The 17,313-nt window shown below is 43.0% G+C and overlaps 1 non-coding gene across 1 annotated transcript; it reads right to left on the bottom strand.

The window, feature by feature from the left end:
• Positions 1-16,969: 16,969 nt before the first annotated feature.
• On the bottom strand, positions 16,970-17,053 carry Trnas-gga (transfer RNA serine (anticodon GGA)). Its single transcript is given in 2 exon segments — positions 16,970-17,004; positions 17,014-17,053. It is a non-coding gene; the product is annotated as a tRNA-Ser (tRNA).
• Between the last annotated feature and the right edge of the window lie 260 nt (positions 17,054-17,313).

Below are 17,313 nucleotides of genomic sequence, written 5' to 3'. Positions count from 1 at the left end.
AGCCTGTTCGGATGGAGTTTACTTAGTTTTAAGAACAGGAAATTAATTTTCGTCAAAATATTTTCCTCACTTTAACGGTTTCCTTATTTGAGAATGTATTTCCTCTTTTTTCACAACGAAATCATTTCAAAGTTCTGATCTATCAGTTGAAAAACAAAAGACGAAATAATCTATTTATACTTGTACAGTGGTGTGAAAAACGTATTTTTATTACGAGATGGGCAATTTTTTGCGTGGTAATCGTCATATAAACACTTAAAACATAGCCTAAAAGCGTATTGCACTATGGACAAAATAATGCAGATGAAAATTTAAATGAAACACGAGTTTCTAAGTAAAACGAAATTCAAACAAAATGAGAAATAGATATAACGATCGCAATAATGTGGACGAAAAAACAGGGTGATAAAAAAAGAAATTAAATCGAAATTAAAAACACACGAACAAAGATTTCAAGTGGAAATCAAATGACAGTAAGAAAAATGAGAGCAAATGAGGTTGATATTATGGTTACAGTTATGTGACAAAGAAATGGAATAAAAACTTACGTTTAAACCAACTAATTGAATAAAAATAATGATCCAAGTAATTTCGATAAAGATTTAAAAATGAAAAAAAAAAATGTATGTCTGCTGTGATTCGAACCGACGACGTTTTGCGGATGAAGCTGTTAGCCTATCCATTACACTATACAATCATACTATATAACTCGACTTTTTTAAGATTATTGAGTGCCACACAAAATTACGAATTTTTCTTTCGTCAGTTATGCTTTCCAGACGCCGACATTGTAGAATAGCGGCTGAGACACCCATGCCAGGGCCTGAAGTAGCGGCTGGGCTAGAGGTTCCGTTACTTCACAGAAACACTTTCTGGCTGGCTACCAGCGAGGCGTGGGAATGACTTGTGTACCCAGGCAGTTGTGGCGGGCAAATTCCCGCGCTTTCTGCAAAATCGTAACTGTGATTGGCTTGCTCAGGTCATAGCTCCGTGACGTAGCAAAATCAGCGCAGAAATTGGCGCCAAGAATCTCCATTGGTGGAATGGTAGTGCTCCGGCAATAGAGTGGAATTTCCCGCCGGTTTTCGAGTTGCTGATTGGAACGGTTAACCACAGTAACTGTCATGGGGGCGGGAATGTACTGTGTTCGGTTTTGTACGGGTGCTCTTGTGGAATAGTCGGCTCTCGCCTTTCAGTTGGAGTAGGTTACAACACTGAGCTCTCGCTGCTCTGGACAGCCTGCCTTCCGTTGGCTGTCCAATATACTTTTATTTGATTGTAACTGTTTAACGAAGTTGCTGAAGTTTCGACTTCAACGTAACTTTCCGAGTACAGTTGGCAATTGAGCGTTCTGCGTACAAGTGGCCTATGTTGTCTGTCTTGGGCAGTTTTGGCTAAAGTTGACTGTATCGGAGTTACTGTGTGACTTTGCTTGTGAAAATCAATCACTGTACCGTCAGTGATTGTGTGGCGAGCCTTCTTCGTCTCCCTCAGAGGCGCATTTGTATTGATAGGAAGTCTTTAGTCGCGAACAACCAGACCAGGACAATTTGTTTCGGGCTATACTTGCGACATTATCATCACCACGACGGGACGTCGAAGCAACCAGCCATCCCTTCCAGTATGCCAGATCGTGTCCTTGCAGCTAAGAAGACAGCTTGGTAATGTACGTCCGCAGCACCGGCAAAGCAGGCATTTTTGCTAGGCGATAATCAGAGCTCAGCAGAGCGCGCCTGTTCGTCTTTTCTAACTTTGTTCTATCTTGGGTATTCATTGTCTGAGTTCTCACTAATGTAGCAGCAATTAATGTTGGGTTAGCTGTGTGTCTCTCTTAAGATTTGAGTTGCAAGGAATTGGCTCCACATACCACTTCGTCATAAACGTCACAATCTAGTTTAGGGACAACTTCACCTTCACAGCGTTTATTTGAGTATCCAATTTGAGCCAATTTGATGTATTGTAAATGTTTCATGTGTTTTTGTTTATTATTTTGTGTTTAGTCTTAATAAATCATATTGTTATTTTGGACAGAACTTTCATTCTGTTAATCGGTAGAGCAACCCTATCATTTCTCACTACGTTAATGAAACCTTCCTTTATTTAACTTATTTATCAAATTAAATTATTGCAGGTGCCAAAATCTTTTCTACTCCACTTGCAGGGTTGATTACAGTCAGTTCGCGTATCTTTTTAATCCATGTGCAACAGCAAAAGTCGGAGTTAGAATGGGGAGGGGGGGGGGTGCTTAGAGCATCATTTACATATGTAGATTCTAGAAGAATTTAGTGTTTAATACACTGCTAGCCCTGGCACCTCGCATAAAATGGCGACCCTTAGCCTCGGATCTTTCCTGTGAATCACTGATTAACAAACAGTGTTCTTAGTAGGAACATTCAAATTTTTTTCTCTACTTTTTTTAATGATTAGTACCCAAGTTATTTTTCTTGTAATTCCGAGATTAGTTTTTATTAGCGGCGCATGATTTCAGTTTTTGTTTTCTGTGTATATATTTTTTGTTTTTTCATTGTTTTCTTGTGTTTGTTTGAGGTGGTGTCCGTACCACATCACACTTTGTCGGGTTTGTGTGAAGTTTCTGTACCACAACAAATCGTGCTTGTAGTTACAGCGTTGGAACGGCGTTGTTGAAAATTTATGTCTATGTGGAAAAATATTGGGAGTAGATGATTTTTATTATGAATTTTAGATAAATTTGTTTTTTCATGAATGATCACGAGAAGTAAGGCACAAATATTATCGAGCGAATCTAAAACAAAAGAGGACAGTTTAATGGATAAGAGGCAGGTTACTGACGAGGATAGGTTCGGAGATGAGATGGGCACATTTTTAGCAGCACAGGACGACAGGGTCATTGATGAGGAAGGTGATTTGGACGCGATCGTAGAGCAACGTCGCGACCGTGATTATGATAGTGAAGTGGAGGATGGAACAGAGAAAGGCACACAGGTCGAGACGGTAGCAGAAGTTTATAGTCAAACGAACGAGTGCAGACAGAGGCCAGCTCGGTCACGTCAGAGCTCTAGCGCCCAGGTCTCCAGAGTTGTATCACCCATGTGTGACGAGGATCAAAATGATGACATTAACCCAATACTTAGCTTCCTACGGTCAATGAAAGAAGAAGCTGACGAACAACGTAAGAAGGAGAAGGAAGAAGATGAGAAACAACGTAAGAAGGAGAAGGAAGAAGATGAGAAACAACGTAAGAAGGAGAAGGAAGAAGCTGATGAACAGCGTAAGAAGGACACTCAGGCAATAATTTCGCATATAGGGAAAATTCGTGGGGAATTAGTAACAATAAAGAAGGAATGTGGAGAAGCAAAACAAATGTCATTGGTAGCACAAAAAGTAGCAGGCCTAGCCAAAACCGCAGCAAAAGGGGCAATGAAAATCGCAAAAGTAACTTCTCAACTCGCAGGTCGCTTGCGACGTGCGACACAAGCCTACTCAAAATCCTTAGCGTTCTTAAAAACTCAAGGTAATATCGCGGTTACGAACATCACGAAACGAATGAAAGAAGTAGAGAGTCGAATAGCAAATCTAGAGCGAAACGGGTACACGAGCACTACGCGTTCGGATACCAATGATGGAGTACACAGAATTGTGTCTCCGAGGAAAAGCTCGCCGTGCTCTAGCCCAGTGACAGAGTACGCAACTAACAGTGCATACGCAGAAACAGCGAGTAATAGCTCCGATAATTGCAGCCCACTTAGAAGAGTGAATGCTGAACGCCACTTCCACTGTGATAGAGAGGTAGCACATCACAGTTATCAGCAAGATAGATCAGGACACTCAACAGACGTGCAAGTATCGGAAACGAGTGACAACACCAGTGCGAGGATCGGACAGGATTTTGATCACAACCACTTCCTGTCGATACTAAAATTCCAAAAGTTCAGAGATAATGGAGGGTCGATGCATCCCAAGAGCTGGGTGATGCAGTTTACAAATTCATTACCGTCATCATGGCCAACCCTGGCAAAATTAGAATTCATGTGTGGACACATCGAAGGCCAAGCCGCGGAAAAGATGCGGGGTGTGGCAGCGACGTGTCAGACTTATCAGGAATTTGTTGATGCGTTCCTGGGGATCTACTGGTCAAAGTAAACGCAAGACAGGATTAAAGAGGAAATAATATTTTGTCCTGAACTGGAAGTGTCCGGGTAAATGAGCGCAACCAAATTTTTTGATGATTTACTCAAGAAGAATCAATTTTTAGATAGTCCATATAGCAAGGGAGAAATCATCAAATTTTGTTTTTCCAAATTACCAGTTAGGTACCAACAGACACTTGTCGGGAAGTGTGGATCTGACATAGAAGCATTCAAGAGTCTATTGCGTGAACTAGAAGTTGTCTTTGACAAACAAGACGCAAAGGACAGGAAGAAGGAGCAGAGTAACAAATACCAACGACCAGCAAGGGAGGACGACAACAGATGGCATAATCGCACTGGTCATTTAGGAAACCAGGGTTACGGAAATCAAGATTACGCTAACCAAGGTTCTGGAAACCAGAGACACGGAAACCAGAACGTCAGGGGACAGAGTCATGCTAGACAAGGAAGCGGGGACAGGAGGAATAACGAACGGCAAAGCGACCGTAATTGGAGAGAGCGAAATCAAGGACAACAGGAGAACCAGGAGACTGAAATTAGACCTGCAAATCCTAATGCACGTTAGAGGAGGGGGAGTCTAACAAGGGATTGGCGCTAGTCCATAGGACACCACCACATCTCTCACACAAAGAAGTTCATGGAATAATAGTAGTTTAAGTAATGTACATAGAATGGGCAAATATATGAACCGTTCTTCGGGGAACAATAATCGTTGCATTAATAGATTAAGATTGCTAACGTATTAACACGCTGCGTTGTCTCGTATAAGAATTTACTGCTGGTATCCTTTTTTGTTTAAGTTCGCGACTTCCAATGTCGGTGGAGTAGGAGACACTATCTATCCATGAGCAATGTTTTAGTCCTTTCCTGTCTGGTGTCCTTGTTGAGGGATAATAATGAGTGAGGAGATGTCGCACAAACGGGCGCATACAAGAACGTGCTCTTAGAAGCGTTCTGAGAAGTCGTGATACGCTCCATAGCGGCCACAACCAGTTCGTGAGACGTTCATACCAATGCTTGCAGGCACGCGTCAGTGCACTGCAAGATTGTGGTATATTGCGTGATTTCGAGGATGAACATGGGCAGTATACTTTTTACAGTGATGTGCCAGCATCGTTGTCTTGCAAGTTGGGGTGAACCTGTGAGCGTTTGACTCCAATGGTGCCCTAGGGCCCAGACGGTAGAAATGCGGGCATAAAGTCTACCATGCCAATGTGCTGGTTGGGGATTTAGCGTGCTGCTTGTGACTGTCACAGATGAATAACGAAGGAATTATACTTGGAGATTCGTGCTGTGTAACTGGTGTGTGGTGGGCGACGGAATCCTCAACAGGAACCAGTCCTGGCTTGATCATATTACATTGCCTCAGGAAAGGTGTGCTTTGATCGCGAATACCGTATAACATAGAAAAAGAAGTTGCAACTATAAATTTATTGTCTTGTATAGCCATGGCTAACCCAGTCTCTGGAGTTTCTGTGAGGCGTAGTGAGAACTTGGAGGCCATGTCGTACGGCTCGCATCACTGTCGTCAATAGCGGCGAGCAGCGAGACATCTCAGCGTAACAGGAATTATGTAAGAGTGTTGTATAAGGTAAAAAAAAGAGAGAGAGAGAGAGAGAGAGAGAGAGAGAGAGAGAGAGAGAGAGAGAGAGAGAGAGTACCATATACTAGGATAAGTTAAACTTCAGGATTTAACAATAACTAGATCCTTAATATTGTGGTGGTTTTCTACCACAAGTGTTTGGCGCGCACCTGTTGGGATGCTATTTTTCAGGTCACCAAACCACAGTCCCGAGATGGAGGGACGACGGGCGAGCGAAAGTAGAATAGTTGCATGTTCTTTATAGCACAGTAAAACTACGACCTGCATAACAACATAATTTAATCAAAAGACATAGAATGTAGGTCGTTGGCAAATGGTAGTTAATTCTTGAGCATGTCTACTGTCGATCTATATAATTAATAGTAATATTAGTGTGGGCCTGCACATTTAGTTGTTCATCCAATATAGCGTCACACAACATGTACAGTAGTGAAATCGGTCTCTACACAAATACCAAGATAAATTATTTCCATGTCTAGATTAGATACACCAAGATTTTGTTATAATGATAGCCATAGATTAATAACTATAAAAGTAAAATAAGAGTGTCTGAAATGACAGACCATCAATGTGTCGTTATGTAAATTTATTATAACATAGAAGGTCATGGTAAAAAAAAGTTAGGCATAAGATTTTTGTCAGAATTGTGCAGATGACGGGTATCGTGGCAATGCAGAGGCCAGCCAGAGCAAAAACAAGAGGTCTTCGGCTACCTGGAAGAAGGGGAGCATCAGCGGGCCACCTAACGGGAAGGGCGCGTGAGCGTCCGGTCCTGCAAGCTGACAGTCACTGGGCCGTATACCTGAGGGATTAGGCGGGATCCTCGCCGGGCCACAAGCGAAAGTGAGGCTGGCCGTTGACACTGACACACGACCCACACGCGACAGCCAGCTAGCTCTCCGGACGCGGCAGCTGTTTGGAGGGATTCCCTGCGGCAGACCACGTTGTCGTGAGTGCATGAAGAAGATCACATATGGTGTCAGAACCTGCACCTCATGTGCCTCAGGACAGAAAGGGACGCTATATACTCACCTTTTTGGGTTCTTACAACTCACTAGCATTGGCCGATCTGCATACACAAAGCAGTATCGTGCCACAAACTCTAACAAATGAATTGTCTCATTTCTAACTTCTCCGCTCTATTAGAGAGCAGTTGCAGCAATCGTCGCTCCTAGTTCGATCCTGTCTGGATGACCTAACACACTTGTGGAGTCACTCCATGTGCCATCATCCCTCGTCGAACTTCAATATTGGGAAACATAAAGTACTGTCCAGGGAGAGAAGAGATCTGGACTAGTGATGCATCCCAACTAGTAGACCTCAGAGACATTTAATCGACATGAGGAGAGACTATCACTATGTCTTCCTACCATACTGCCGTTATCATATGCGTGGGTCTTGCTGCAATCTCAACAGAGTACTGCAGATGCGCCAGCACACCCTATTGCTGTTGCAACAACGTAGCAACAACACCCGACATTTAGCCCTATGTGATGTCAGTACTGTGGCCCCATCCCAAAAGCCCCCCTCCGATGCTCAAGACATGGAACCACGTGCATCAATGCATATGACTCAACATACCAACCCCCTCAGAGAAACTAACGAATTTGTGAAGTGTTTCGAATATTTCTAACAATGTGATTTAGTGCCTCATTCTCAGCACAGTCGTGAACATTGTGCAATGTGCACGCACAACTTGACGCCCCATTAACCATGTTTTTTTTCTTAAATTTCTTTCTCTAGTGTTGTTTTTGTAATGTATGTTATACCTTGTATGTGTTTGTGTTTTACACTGTAATACTTATAGAGTAGGGTGCACAAATTACAAATTACTGTATTGTTCTCCACACCATGTTGTTTTTTTTGTTTTTTGTATTTATTGTTGTGTGTATGCAAACAGTGTGCCTGAAGTCCCCATAAACTGAAGCAGATACCACCACTGTCATTGTGAATGGACCATCAGTTCAGGGAACATTTTGTAAAGGTTATTCTTGCTGCAGGGAGACAGAATGAATCGGAGGTTGTAATTAGATTCTGAAAGCTCATAAAGAGATTGTTAACTTAAATAGTATCATGTGTGAGTTCAGGTCAGTTTAATGATTCAAATTGTTGCAACATCTTGGGCATTTAATTGTGGAGCACTCCAACTCTGATTGTAAAGAATAAACTGCTCCATATTTGGCTCACATGCCCGGGCCATATTTAGAGCGTGAATGTCTGTGTGAATCGGTGTTTGGAAGGGGCTCCCTGGGTATAATGTGTGATGTGAGTGTTAGAGTTCCATATTAAGAAGGTGAAGTTGGCTACATCATAAATAATCCTCCGTCTATGAGCTGCATTTTTCAGTTGCAGTGATTTTCTTTATAGAGTGCGGCATGTGGAGTCAGTTTGCAAGATTGTTCTTGGGCGATTGACTCACTACCTTGCTCCTAAGTGAGCCAACCGCTCACAAATTACAATCTAAAATGGCGTAGGGGCTATGAGAGGTGGCATGAGCCCCCTCTCGTATTTCTATCTTACGATTTTCCTCTCTAATTGCATGCGGTGAAAAGTTGCTATTCCTTTACACGCGGACTTCCCACGCAGCGTCTCTCGTCCCCTGGGTGGTCCGGTGACAGGCGGGCTCTGCTGATCTTGAAAGGGTAAGCCGACGGGAGTGAGGGAGTCGAGTGAATGCTTTCCAGACGCCGACATTGTAGAATAGCGGCTGAGACACCCTTGCCAGGGCCTGAAGTAGCGGCTGGGCTAGAGGTTCCGTTACTACGCAGAAACACTTTCTGGCTGGCTACCAGCGAGGCGTGGGAATGACTTGTGTACCCAGGCAGTTGTGGCGGGCAAATTCCCGCGCTTTCTGCAAAATCGTAACTGTGATTGGCTTGCTCAGGTCATAGCTCCGTGACGTAGCAAAATCAGCGCAGAAATTGGCGCCAAGAATCTCCATTGGTGGAATGGTAGTGCTCTGGCAATAGAGTGGAATTTTCCGCCGGTTTTCGAGTTGCTGATTGGAATGGTTAACCACAGCCACTGTCATGGGGGCGGGAATGTTCTGTGTTCGGTTTTGTACGGGTGCTCTTGTGGAATAGTCGGCTCTCGCCTTTCAGTTGGAGTAGGTTACAACACTGAGCTCTCGCTGCTCTGGACAGCCTGCCTTCCGTTGGCTGTCTAATATACTTTTATTTGATTGTAACTGTTTAACGAAGTTGCTGAAGTTTCGACTTCAACATAACTTTCCGAGTACAGTTGGTAATTGAGCGTTCTGCGTACAAGCGGCCTATGTTGTCTGTCTTGGGCAGTTTTGGCTAAAGTTGACTGTATCAGAGTTACTGTGTGACTTTGCTTGTGAAAATCAATTACTGTACCCAGAATGAGATTTTCACTCTGCAGCGGAGTGTGCGCTGATATGAAACTTCCTGGCAGATTAAAACTGTGTGCCCGACCGAGACTCGAACTCGGGACCTTTGCCTTTCGCGGGCAAGTGCTCTACCATCTGAGCTACCGAAGCACGACTCACGCCCGGTACTCACAGCTTTACTTCTGCCAGTACATCGTCTCCTACCTTCCAAACTTAACAGAAGCTCTCCTGCGAAACTTGCAGAACTAGCCCAGGCTCGCACAATTCCCTGCCCAAGCGACATTCTACCCAACCCCCCCCCCCCCACATTTCATCTTCATCTATATCCTCTTCCATTTGCGTAATATTGCCCTCAAGTACATCGCCCTTGTACAGACCCACTATATACTCCTTCCACCTTTCTGCTTTCCCTTCTTTGCTTAGGACGAGTTTTCCGTCTGAGCTCTTGATATTCATACAGGTGGTTCTCTTTTCTCCAGAGCTCTCTTTAATTTTCCTGTAGGCAGTATCTATCTTATCCCTAGTGATACATGCTTCTACATTCGTACATTTGTCCTCTAGCCATCCCTGCTTAGCTATTTTGCACTTCCTGTCGATCTCATTTTTGATACGTTTGTATTCTTTTTCGCATCAGTGCTAACGGACAACACAACTTCCCAACTACAGACAAATGAAAGCTGCACAACAAGGAAAAAAACTTGTGCCTATACACAACGAATCACAATCTTTCAGTACAATAATCATTATGCCAAGCAGAATTTCAAGTCACACAATTTGTAACTGTTTCACCGTGTTTAGAAACACCACAACCGGCGCCAGCAAACGTCACCAAGTTCGGCATCTCCGGCGATAATTTACTCTGACGAAACCTATCACCTACCGACTAATAGATGTGGGCTACAAAAGCACAACACTTGATGCTCTGTACAATTCTGCAGTATCTAAACTCTCTACCGTTCCTCGTCTCTGGCTGCAGAGTTGTTGTTCTACTGGACACTGGGAAAAGACACCGTCCACTCTTCAATTAAACAATGTCAACATAAAGCTTGACCACGTCCCTCTTTGACCGCTGCGAAACTGCAAAACTCCTCCTGGCTCTATGGCAGTCAACGTTCGTCTCTATTGTTCGGTTGCTGGTAGTCATCTAACTGCCTGTGAGAATGGCTGAGCCTCAGCCATTTTCCCGTAATACCCTTTCTCCCAGGAACGCTAGTACTGCAAGGAATGCAGGAGAACCTATGTGAAGTTTGGAAGATAGGAGATGAGGTACTTGCAGAAATAAAGCTGCAAGGGCTGGTCGTGAGTCCAGCTGGGAAAGTGCAGTCGATAGAGTGACTGCCTGTGAAAGGCAAAGGTCGCCGGTTCACACTTTCAATCGGCTAAAGAGTTTCGTACCTTCCCTTCCTGTCCAGTTTTTCAATTGCATCGCAGTCCTCTGTTAGCTTTTTTCCATAGACTATTCGGTTCCTCTACGCAGTTCGTTATTCAACATGAGGTACATTTTTCTTGCATCTTCATTATTCTTGTTTTTATTTTCTTCTCTTCTTCATCTAGGAAATTATTTCCTCTGTAACCCATGTCTTTTTTGCCCTTTTCACTTTTACATATCCTATACATTGTGCTGCCCAGCTTTTATGATCCCTCCTTTCAATATATTCCAAAACTCGTTGACTTATGCATGTAGTTCCTTGTCTTTTAATGTGTTAATAAGCTCAAGTTATAGATTTCCGTAAATCTTTCCTCATCTTACTTTCTCTACATCTCACTTCCTCACTCCAGCATGTTTTTCAGTTTTTTTTCGTTTTCATTTCTATTTTAGTCATAGGCTAATTATGGTAGCTGTTAAATTCTGCACTTATTAATGTGTGCTCCTTCTTGTTTCCACTAGTATAAAATCAAATTGATTTTTATGATTACTTCCTGGCGGTTTCCAAGTTTAGATCCTCCTCCTGTGATTTTTGAACCATGTATTTGTCACTACTAGCTGCCTTACCCTGTGGAAGTCAATAAGCAATTCACCTCTGCCCCTTATCCTCTCAAGACCATGACTCCGTACGATGCTTCCCTCCTCCCTTTCTTCTATCATGGCATTCCCATCGCCCATTACTATTTTACAGCTACCTTCATTATCGCTCATTATTTTCTCTGTTAGGTTTTATTTTTCTTCTACGAGATGGTTCTCATTTTCTGGAGCTGAATAATTAGAGTATCTTTTTATAGTCCTTTCAGGCCGGCCGGGGTGGCCAAGCGGTTCTAGGCGCTACAGTCTGGAACCGCGCGACCGCTACGGTCGCAGGTTCGAATCCTGCCTCGGACATGGATGTGTGTGATGTCCTTAGGTTAGTTAGGTTTAAGTAGTTCTGAGTTCTAGGGGACTGATGACCTCAGAAGTTAAGTCCCATAGTGCTCAGAGCCATTTGAACCATTTACTCCTTTCAGCCTTACGTCAATAATCGTGTCACTTCCGTAGCCTACATTTTCCACACATTTAACCATTTCCGTCGTCGTAATCAGTCCTACTTCATTCCTTCCTTTCATTTGTCCTCTTCAGTACGTAGTTCATTACGTTTTTATCTGACTATTTCTCAGCGCGCTACCCATCTTACACAAGCAACTGCTACCAGGTTTGTATCATTACTTCCCATCTCTCTTTTAAGGTTTTCTAGCTTGCCTGCTTGTAACTGTTCTGACATTCTGGGTACCGATACGTGCTATAATATTGTGGCTCCTTTCAAGTTGTCCCTCCATATATTGATTTAACATGTGGGGAAGCCACAGTCTGCATATTATACAGCTCTCCAAACCATTGTGCCTGTTTTAAAGTAGTCAGAATAGCAAGCTGTAGTACTAGTACCTGTGACGTGGAGATTGAGTATGTACGATCAATATTTTAGTTTTCCATAGGATGAAAGAAGATTAAGCAAATGGCACCAAAAACCAAAAACTGAAGAATTTCGTCAACAAAACTTTTTCGTTGTGTGATAAATCGCTAATCTGCTACATATCCTAGCTCTAAATTCGATGTTTTTTGAAACACTTCGACTTTGGCATAGTAGGAAGCCATTTCATTTACGTAGTGACACATAAAAAAAACTAGTGAAATTTTAAAGTTCCTTTTAACACAGACGAATTAAATATCAAATACATTTAGCAACGGGTGTGTTCATTAGAGCTAACCCGCCAGTTAGTTCTATAATTCCAAATTCATTTCCATACAGTATTGCGCTCGAGAAGTACTGTTTCAAAAACTTATTCCACAAAAACAGGCAGCGATTGAAGTAAATTTGATTTCTTTTGTTCGTAATATCGTTTTTCGGATGCAGGAATCTGCTTTTTAACATTTACCATCCTTCAGTCATATTGTGTGATAACTACCAAGTTTCGTCATACGTCCCTGACTAATGGCCTGGACGGCGACTGAGCGTAAAGCTCTACTCTTCCGTTCTCACATTTTTCTTCCACTATGTTGTATGTTTCCTCATTTATGATGTTCAGGAGGTAGTTCATTCTCTTTTGATACTTCTCATCACTTTTGTTCGTGCTTCTTTTATTCTTAAACTGCATTGCGTGGTAATGAATCCTTCCTTTTTCATACAGCTAACATTCTTTTAAGTCTTATGTACACTGAAGAGCCAAACAAATTGGTACACCTGCCAAATATCGTGTAGGGTCCCCGCGAGCTCACAGAAGTGCAGCAGCAACTTCTGAAGCAGTCCTGCAGGGAATTGACACCATGTATCCTACAGGGCTGTCCATGAATCCGTAAGAATACCAGAGGGTGGAGATCTCTTCTGAACAACACTCTCAAGGCATCTCAGATATGATCAATAATGTTCATGTCTGGGCAGTTTGGTGGCCAGAAGAAGGATTTAACTCAGAAGAGTGTTCCTGGAGCCACTCTACAGCAATTCTGGACGTGTGGGGTGTCGCATTGTCGTGCTGGATTTCCCAAGACCGTCAGAATGCACAATGGACATGAATGGATGCAGATGATTAGACAGGATGCTTACGTACGTGTCACCTCTCAGAGATGTATCAGGGGTCCCACATCACTCCAACTGCACACGCCCCACACCATTACAGAACCTCCACCAGATTGAACAGTCACCTGCTGACATGTAGGGTCCATGCATCCATAAGGTTGCGTCCATTCCCGTACCCGTCCACCAGCTCGATACAATTTGAAACGAGACTCGTCCGACAAGGCAACAGGTATCCAGTCATCAACCGTCCATTGTCGGCGTTTACGGGCCCAGGTGAGACGTAAAGCCTTGTGTCGTGCAGTCATCAAGGGCCTTCGTCTCTGAAAGCCCTTATCGATGATGTTTTGTTGAATGGTTCGCACACTGGCACTTGTTGATGGCCCAGCATTGAAATCTGCAGCAATTTGCGAAAGGCTAGCTCTTCTGTCACGTTGAACGTTTGTCTTCAGTGATCGTTGGTCCCGTTCTTGCAGGATCTTTTCCCGGCAGGAACCATGTCGGAGATTTGTTGTTTTACCGGACTCCTGATATTCACGGTACACTCGTGAAATGGTCGTACGGGAAGATTGCCACTTCATCGGTACCTCGGAGATGCTGTGCCCCATCGCTCGTGCGCCGACTATAACACCACGTTCAAACTTACTTAAATCTTGATAAGCCGCCATTGTAGCAGCAGTAACCGATCTAACAACTGCGCGATACTCTTGTTGTCTTATATAGGCGGTACCGGCCACAGCGCCGTATTCTGCCTGTTGACATCTCTCCATTTGAATACACATGGCTATACCAGTTTCTTTGGCGCTTCAGCGTATAAAGAGATTACTTACAGCAAACACAGTTGTCTTTTGCAAATCCGAATGTTCTTGTTTGCTGCCCTTACATTGCTTCCCACTGAGGTGATAAAAGTCATGGGACAGCGATGTGCACATATACAGATGGCGATAGTATCGCATACACAGAGTCTAAAAGGGCATTACGTTGGTGGAGCTGTCATTTGTACTCAGGTGATTCCACGAAAAGTTTTCCGACCTGGGTATGGTATGCACGACGGGAATAAGACACTTTAATCGCGGAATGGCAGTTGGAGCTAGACGCATGGGACATTCAGTTTCTGTAATCGTTAGGGAATTCAGTATTCCGAGATCCACAGTGTCCAGAGTGTACCGAGAATACCGAATTTCAGGCATTACCTTTCATCACTGACAGCGCAATTAACGACCGAGAGAAACGGCGTCTGCCTAGTGTTGGCAGTGTTAACAGACAAACAACACTGCGTGAAATAACCGTAGAAATCAATGTGGAACGTACGGCGAACGTATCAGTTAGGACAGTGTGGCAAAATTTGGCGTTAAGGGGTTACGGCAGCAGACGACCGACGCTGTATTTTTTTTTAAAATAATTTATTGAACTTTGACATTAACCACTTAGCCAGAGAAGTGAGTGATTGTGGATTTGGTATACAATATCACACATCAGCATACACATTAGAAATAACAGTTATTCCAGGTTAACTTCATGGTACAGGCTGTACATTCACACATTCAACACAGTCCATAGGTCACAACTTTTAACGCTGGAACCTTTGAGTCTGGCTTATAAGTAGATATCCGCTTCTTGCAGAAACTAGGTAACACTGACATACTCTTAATCAGTTGTGGTCAGCTGTCTAAACAGGTCTCTCACAGATATACGTTGAGGAATTTCTGCTTTGATCAAGGGCTTAAGAAACTTGCGGGGTTGTCCGTCTATGAACATCATAGTGTTACAAGGTTGAGGTCTGCAATTTCAGTTGGGTGGTCTTGCCAATATGGAGATGGCTGAACTTTCGTTCTATAAAGATGTGAAGGATAACTGCCGTTGGTAAGAGCTTATGGTAGGGTTTGAGTGTGTCGCACAGCCCACGAAACCATGGATCCAAATTGTCAACAAGGCACTGCGCAAGCTGGTGTGATTCAACTGTGTTTACATGAAATGGACTGCGTCTTCTGTTCAAATGGTTCAAATGGCTCTGAGGACCGTAGCCCCTAGAACCGCTTGGCCACTCCGGCCGGCTGCGTCTTCTGTATCTATATTTACATCTATATCTACATAGATATTCCACAAGCCACCGTACGGTGCCTGGCGTAGGGTACCCTGTACCACTATTTGTCTGTAAAAACCACTCACAGTAATCTGTTTCCGAAACAACCAATTTTCCATGTTTTTTCCTATTTCCTGTAATAAACGTAGAAATTCAAGAAACATTGAAAAAATTGCACTATCTCATTTTCAGGATACATAGAATCAAAAAATTAAACTAAATTGGCAAATAAAAGAAAACTTAGTCCACCCGCCGTTCACAGATTTTCTAGAAAAGTGATAAGTGGTTGAATAATACAAAAAATCACCAGTATTCTCCTGTTGATTCTAATTTTTTAAAAATTTTCTCGAAACTGAGGATCGTATCGCTGTTTGGACTTTATGAGCAATCAGTGCTAATGATTGAAAACTGAGATTGGAGAACTCAATTTTTCGTGCTAATTTGTTCCGTTTCAAGGGCTACAAGTAGATAAAGGCATTTATGTAGACATAGGCAGCACATGAGTGACCTTCTATTTCTACCGTTATACTATGAATGAAATGTTAGGTCTTTAGTTTATCACATATAAATGATAAAAAAATATTTAATCTTTTAAAGCAAATGAAACATTGTACTTCATTGCCACGTCACTTCGTAAAAATATTTCGAGTCTAGGGCGGGTGCCATTCTGAAATAAAATGAATGTCCGGTGATCTACATGTAGATAACCGACGCCAAGTGTTGCACAATGCACGTACACGCGCACCTTCAGCCACGACACGCAGCAGCAAGGACGTTATTGTTTCAACAATGCTGTACAAATTCTTGTGTCGTGTGTTTGTTGCTCGTTTCTGTCGGCATTGTTATGAAAATAGCACTGATCGCTTTTCGTATTTTATATAATAATGGAATATTTCAATCCAATGCTAATTTTACGAATAAAAATTATTCCTTTCTTTAAAAAAAAGTTTTATTTAAAAACGAAAAAAATTAGCAATATTGCTACAGATAATTGATATTTCCATTTTTTACTCGGTTATTAATAAAAAAAAACACTTGTTATGACCGAGACCAAACGAATACCGAAAAACATCGGTTATATACAACTAATATACCGGTATCGGTTATAACCGGTCGTTTAGTCTCTGCGCTCGTGACTATGGCGGTTGGACTCTAGACGAAAACCATGATTTGGTCAGATGAGTCCCAATTTCCGTTGGTAAGAGCTGATGGTAGGGTTCGAGTGTGTCGCACAGCCCACGAAACCATGGATCCAAATTGTCAACAAGGCACTGTGCAAGGTGGTGTGAACTGCAATGGTTTGGGCTGTGGTTAGATGAAACGGACTGCGTCTTCTGTATCTACATCTATATCTACATAGATATTTCACAAGCCACCGTACGGTGCCTGGCGGAGAGTACCCTGTATCACTCACTACTTGTCAATTCCCCTCCTGTTCCACTCGCAAATAGAGCGAGGGGAAAACGACTGTCTTTACGCCTCCGCCGCGCGGGATTAGCCGAGTGGCCGCTGCAGTCATGGACTGTGCGGCTGACCCCGGCGGAGGTTCGAGTCCTCCTCGGGCATGGGTGTGTGTTTGTCCTTAGGATCATTTAAGTTAAGTAGTGTGTAAGCTTAGGGAGTGATGACCTTAGCAGTTAAGTCCCATAAGATTTCACACACATTTGAACTTTTTTTTTTACGCCTCCGCATGAGCCCTGATTTCTTGTATCTTATCTTTGTGGTTCAAAAGGCTCTGAGCACTATGGGACTTAATTTCTGAGATACTCTAGACTTAGAACTACTTAAACCTAACTAACCTAAGGACATCACACACATCCATGCCCGAGGCAGGATTCGAACCTGCGACCGTAGCGGTCGCGCGGTTCCAGACTATAGCGCCTAGTACCGCTCGGCCACTCAGGCCGGTGTTGCCCTTCATCCATAGTTCTCATTACATCATGTGAGAAAAGGGCAAACAGAGTTTCACACTACCGATGCTTTCTAAAATCATGCCGATTCGTTGACATAAGCTTCTTAGTCTCAAGAAAGTTATTATATTCGAACTGAGGATGTATTCAAGGATTCTGCAGCAAAAAGAAGGCGGTAATGTTATGGATCCGTTCTTTTATGTTTCTTATATACTGGAGCTACCTGCGCTTTTACCAGTCGCTTGAGACTTCGTG

The sequence above is a fragment of the Schistocerca cancellata genome, chromosome 1 (assembly GCF_023864275.1).
Source record: "Schistocerca cancellata isolate TAMUIC-IGC-003103 chromosome 1, iqSchCanc2.1, whole genome shotgun sequence".
Lineage (NCBI taxonomy): Eukaryota > Metazoa > Arthropoda > Insecta > Orthoptera > Acrididae > Schistocerca > Schistocerca cancellata.
The sequence above is the reverse complement of the archived record's forward strand: the minus strand, read 5'-3'. Positions and strand labels throughout refer to the sequence as shown.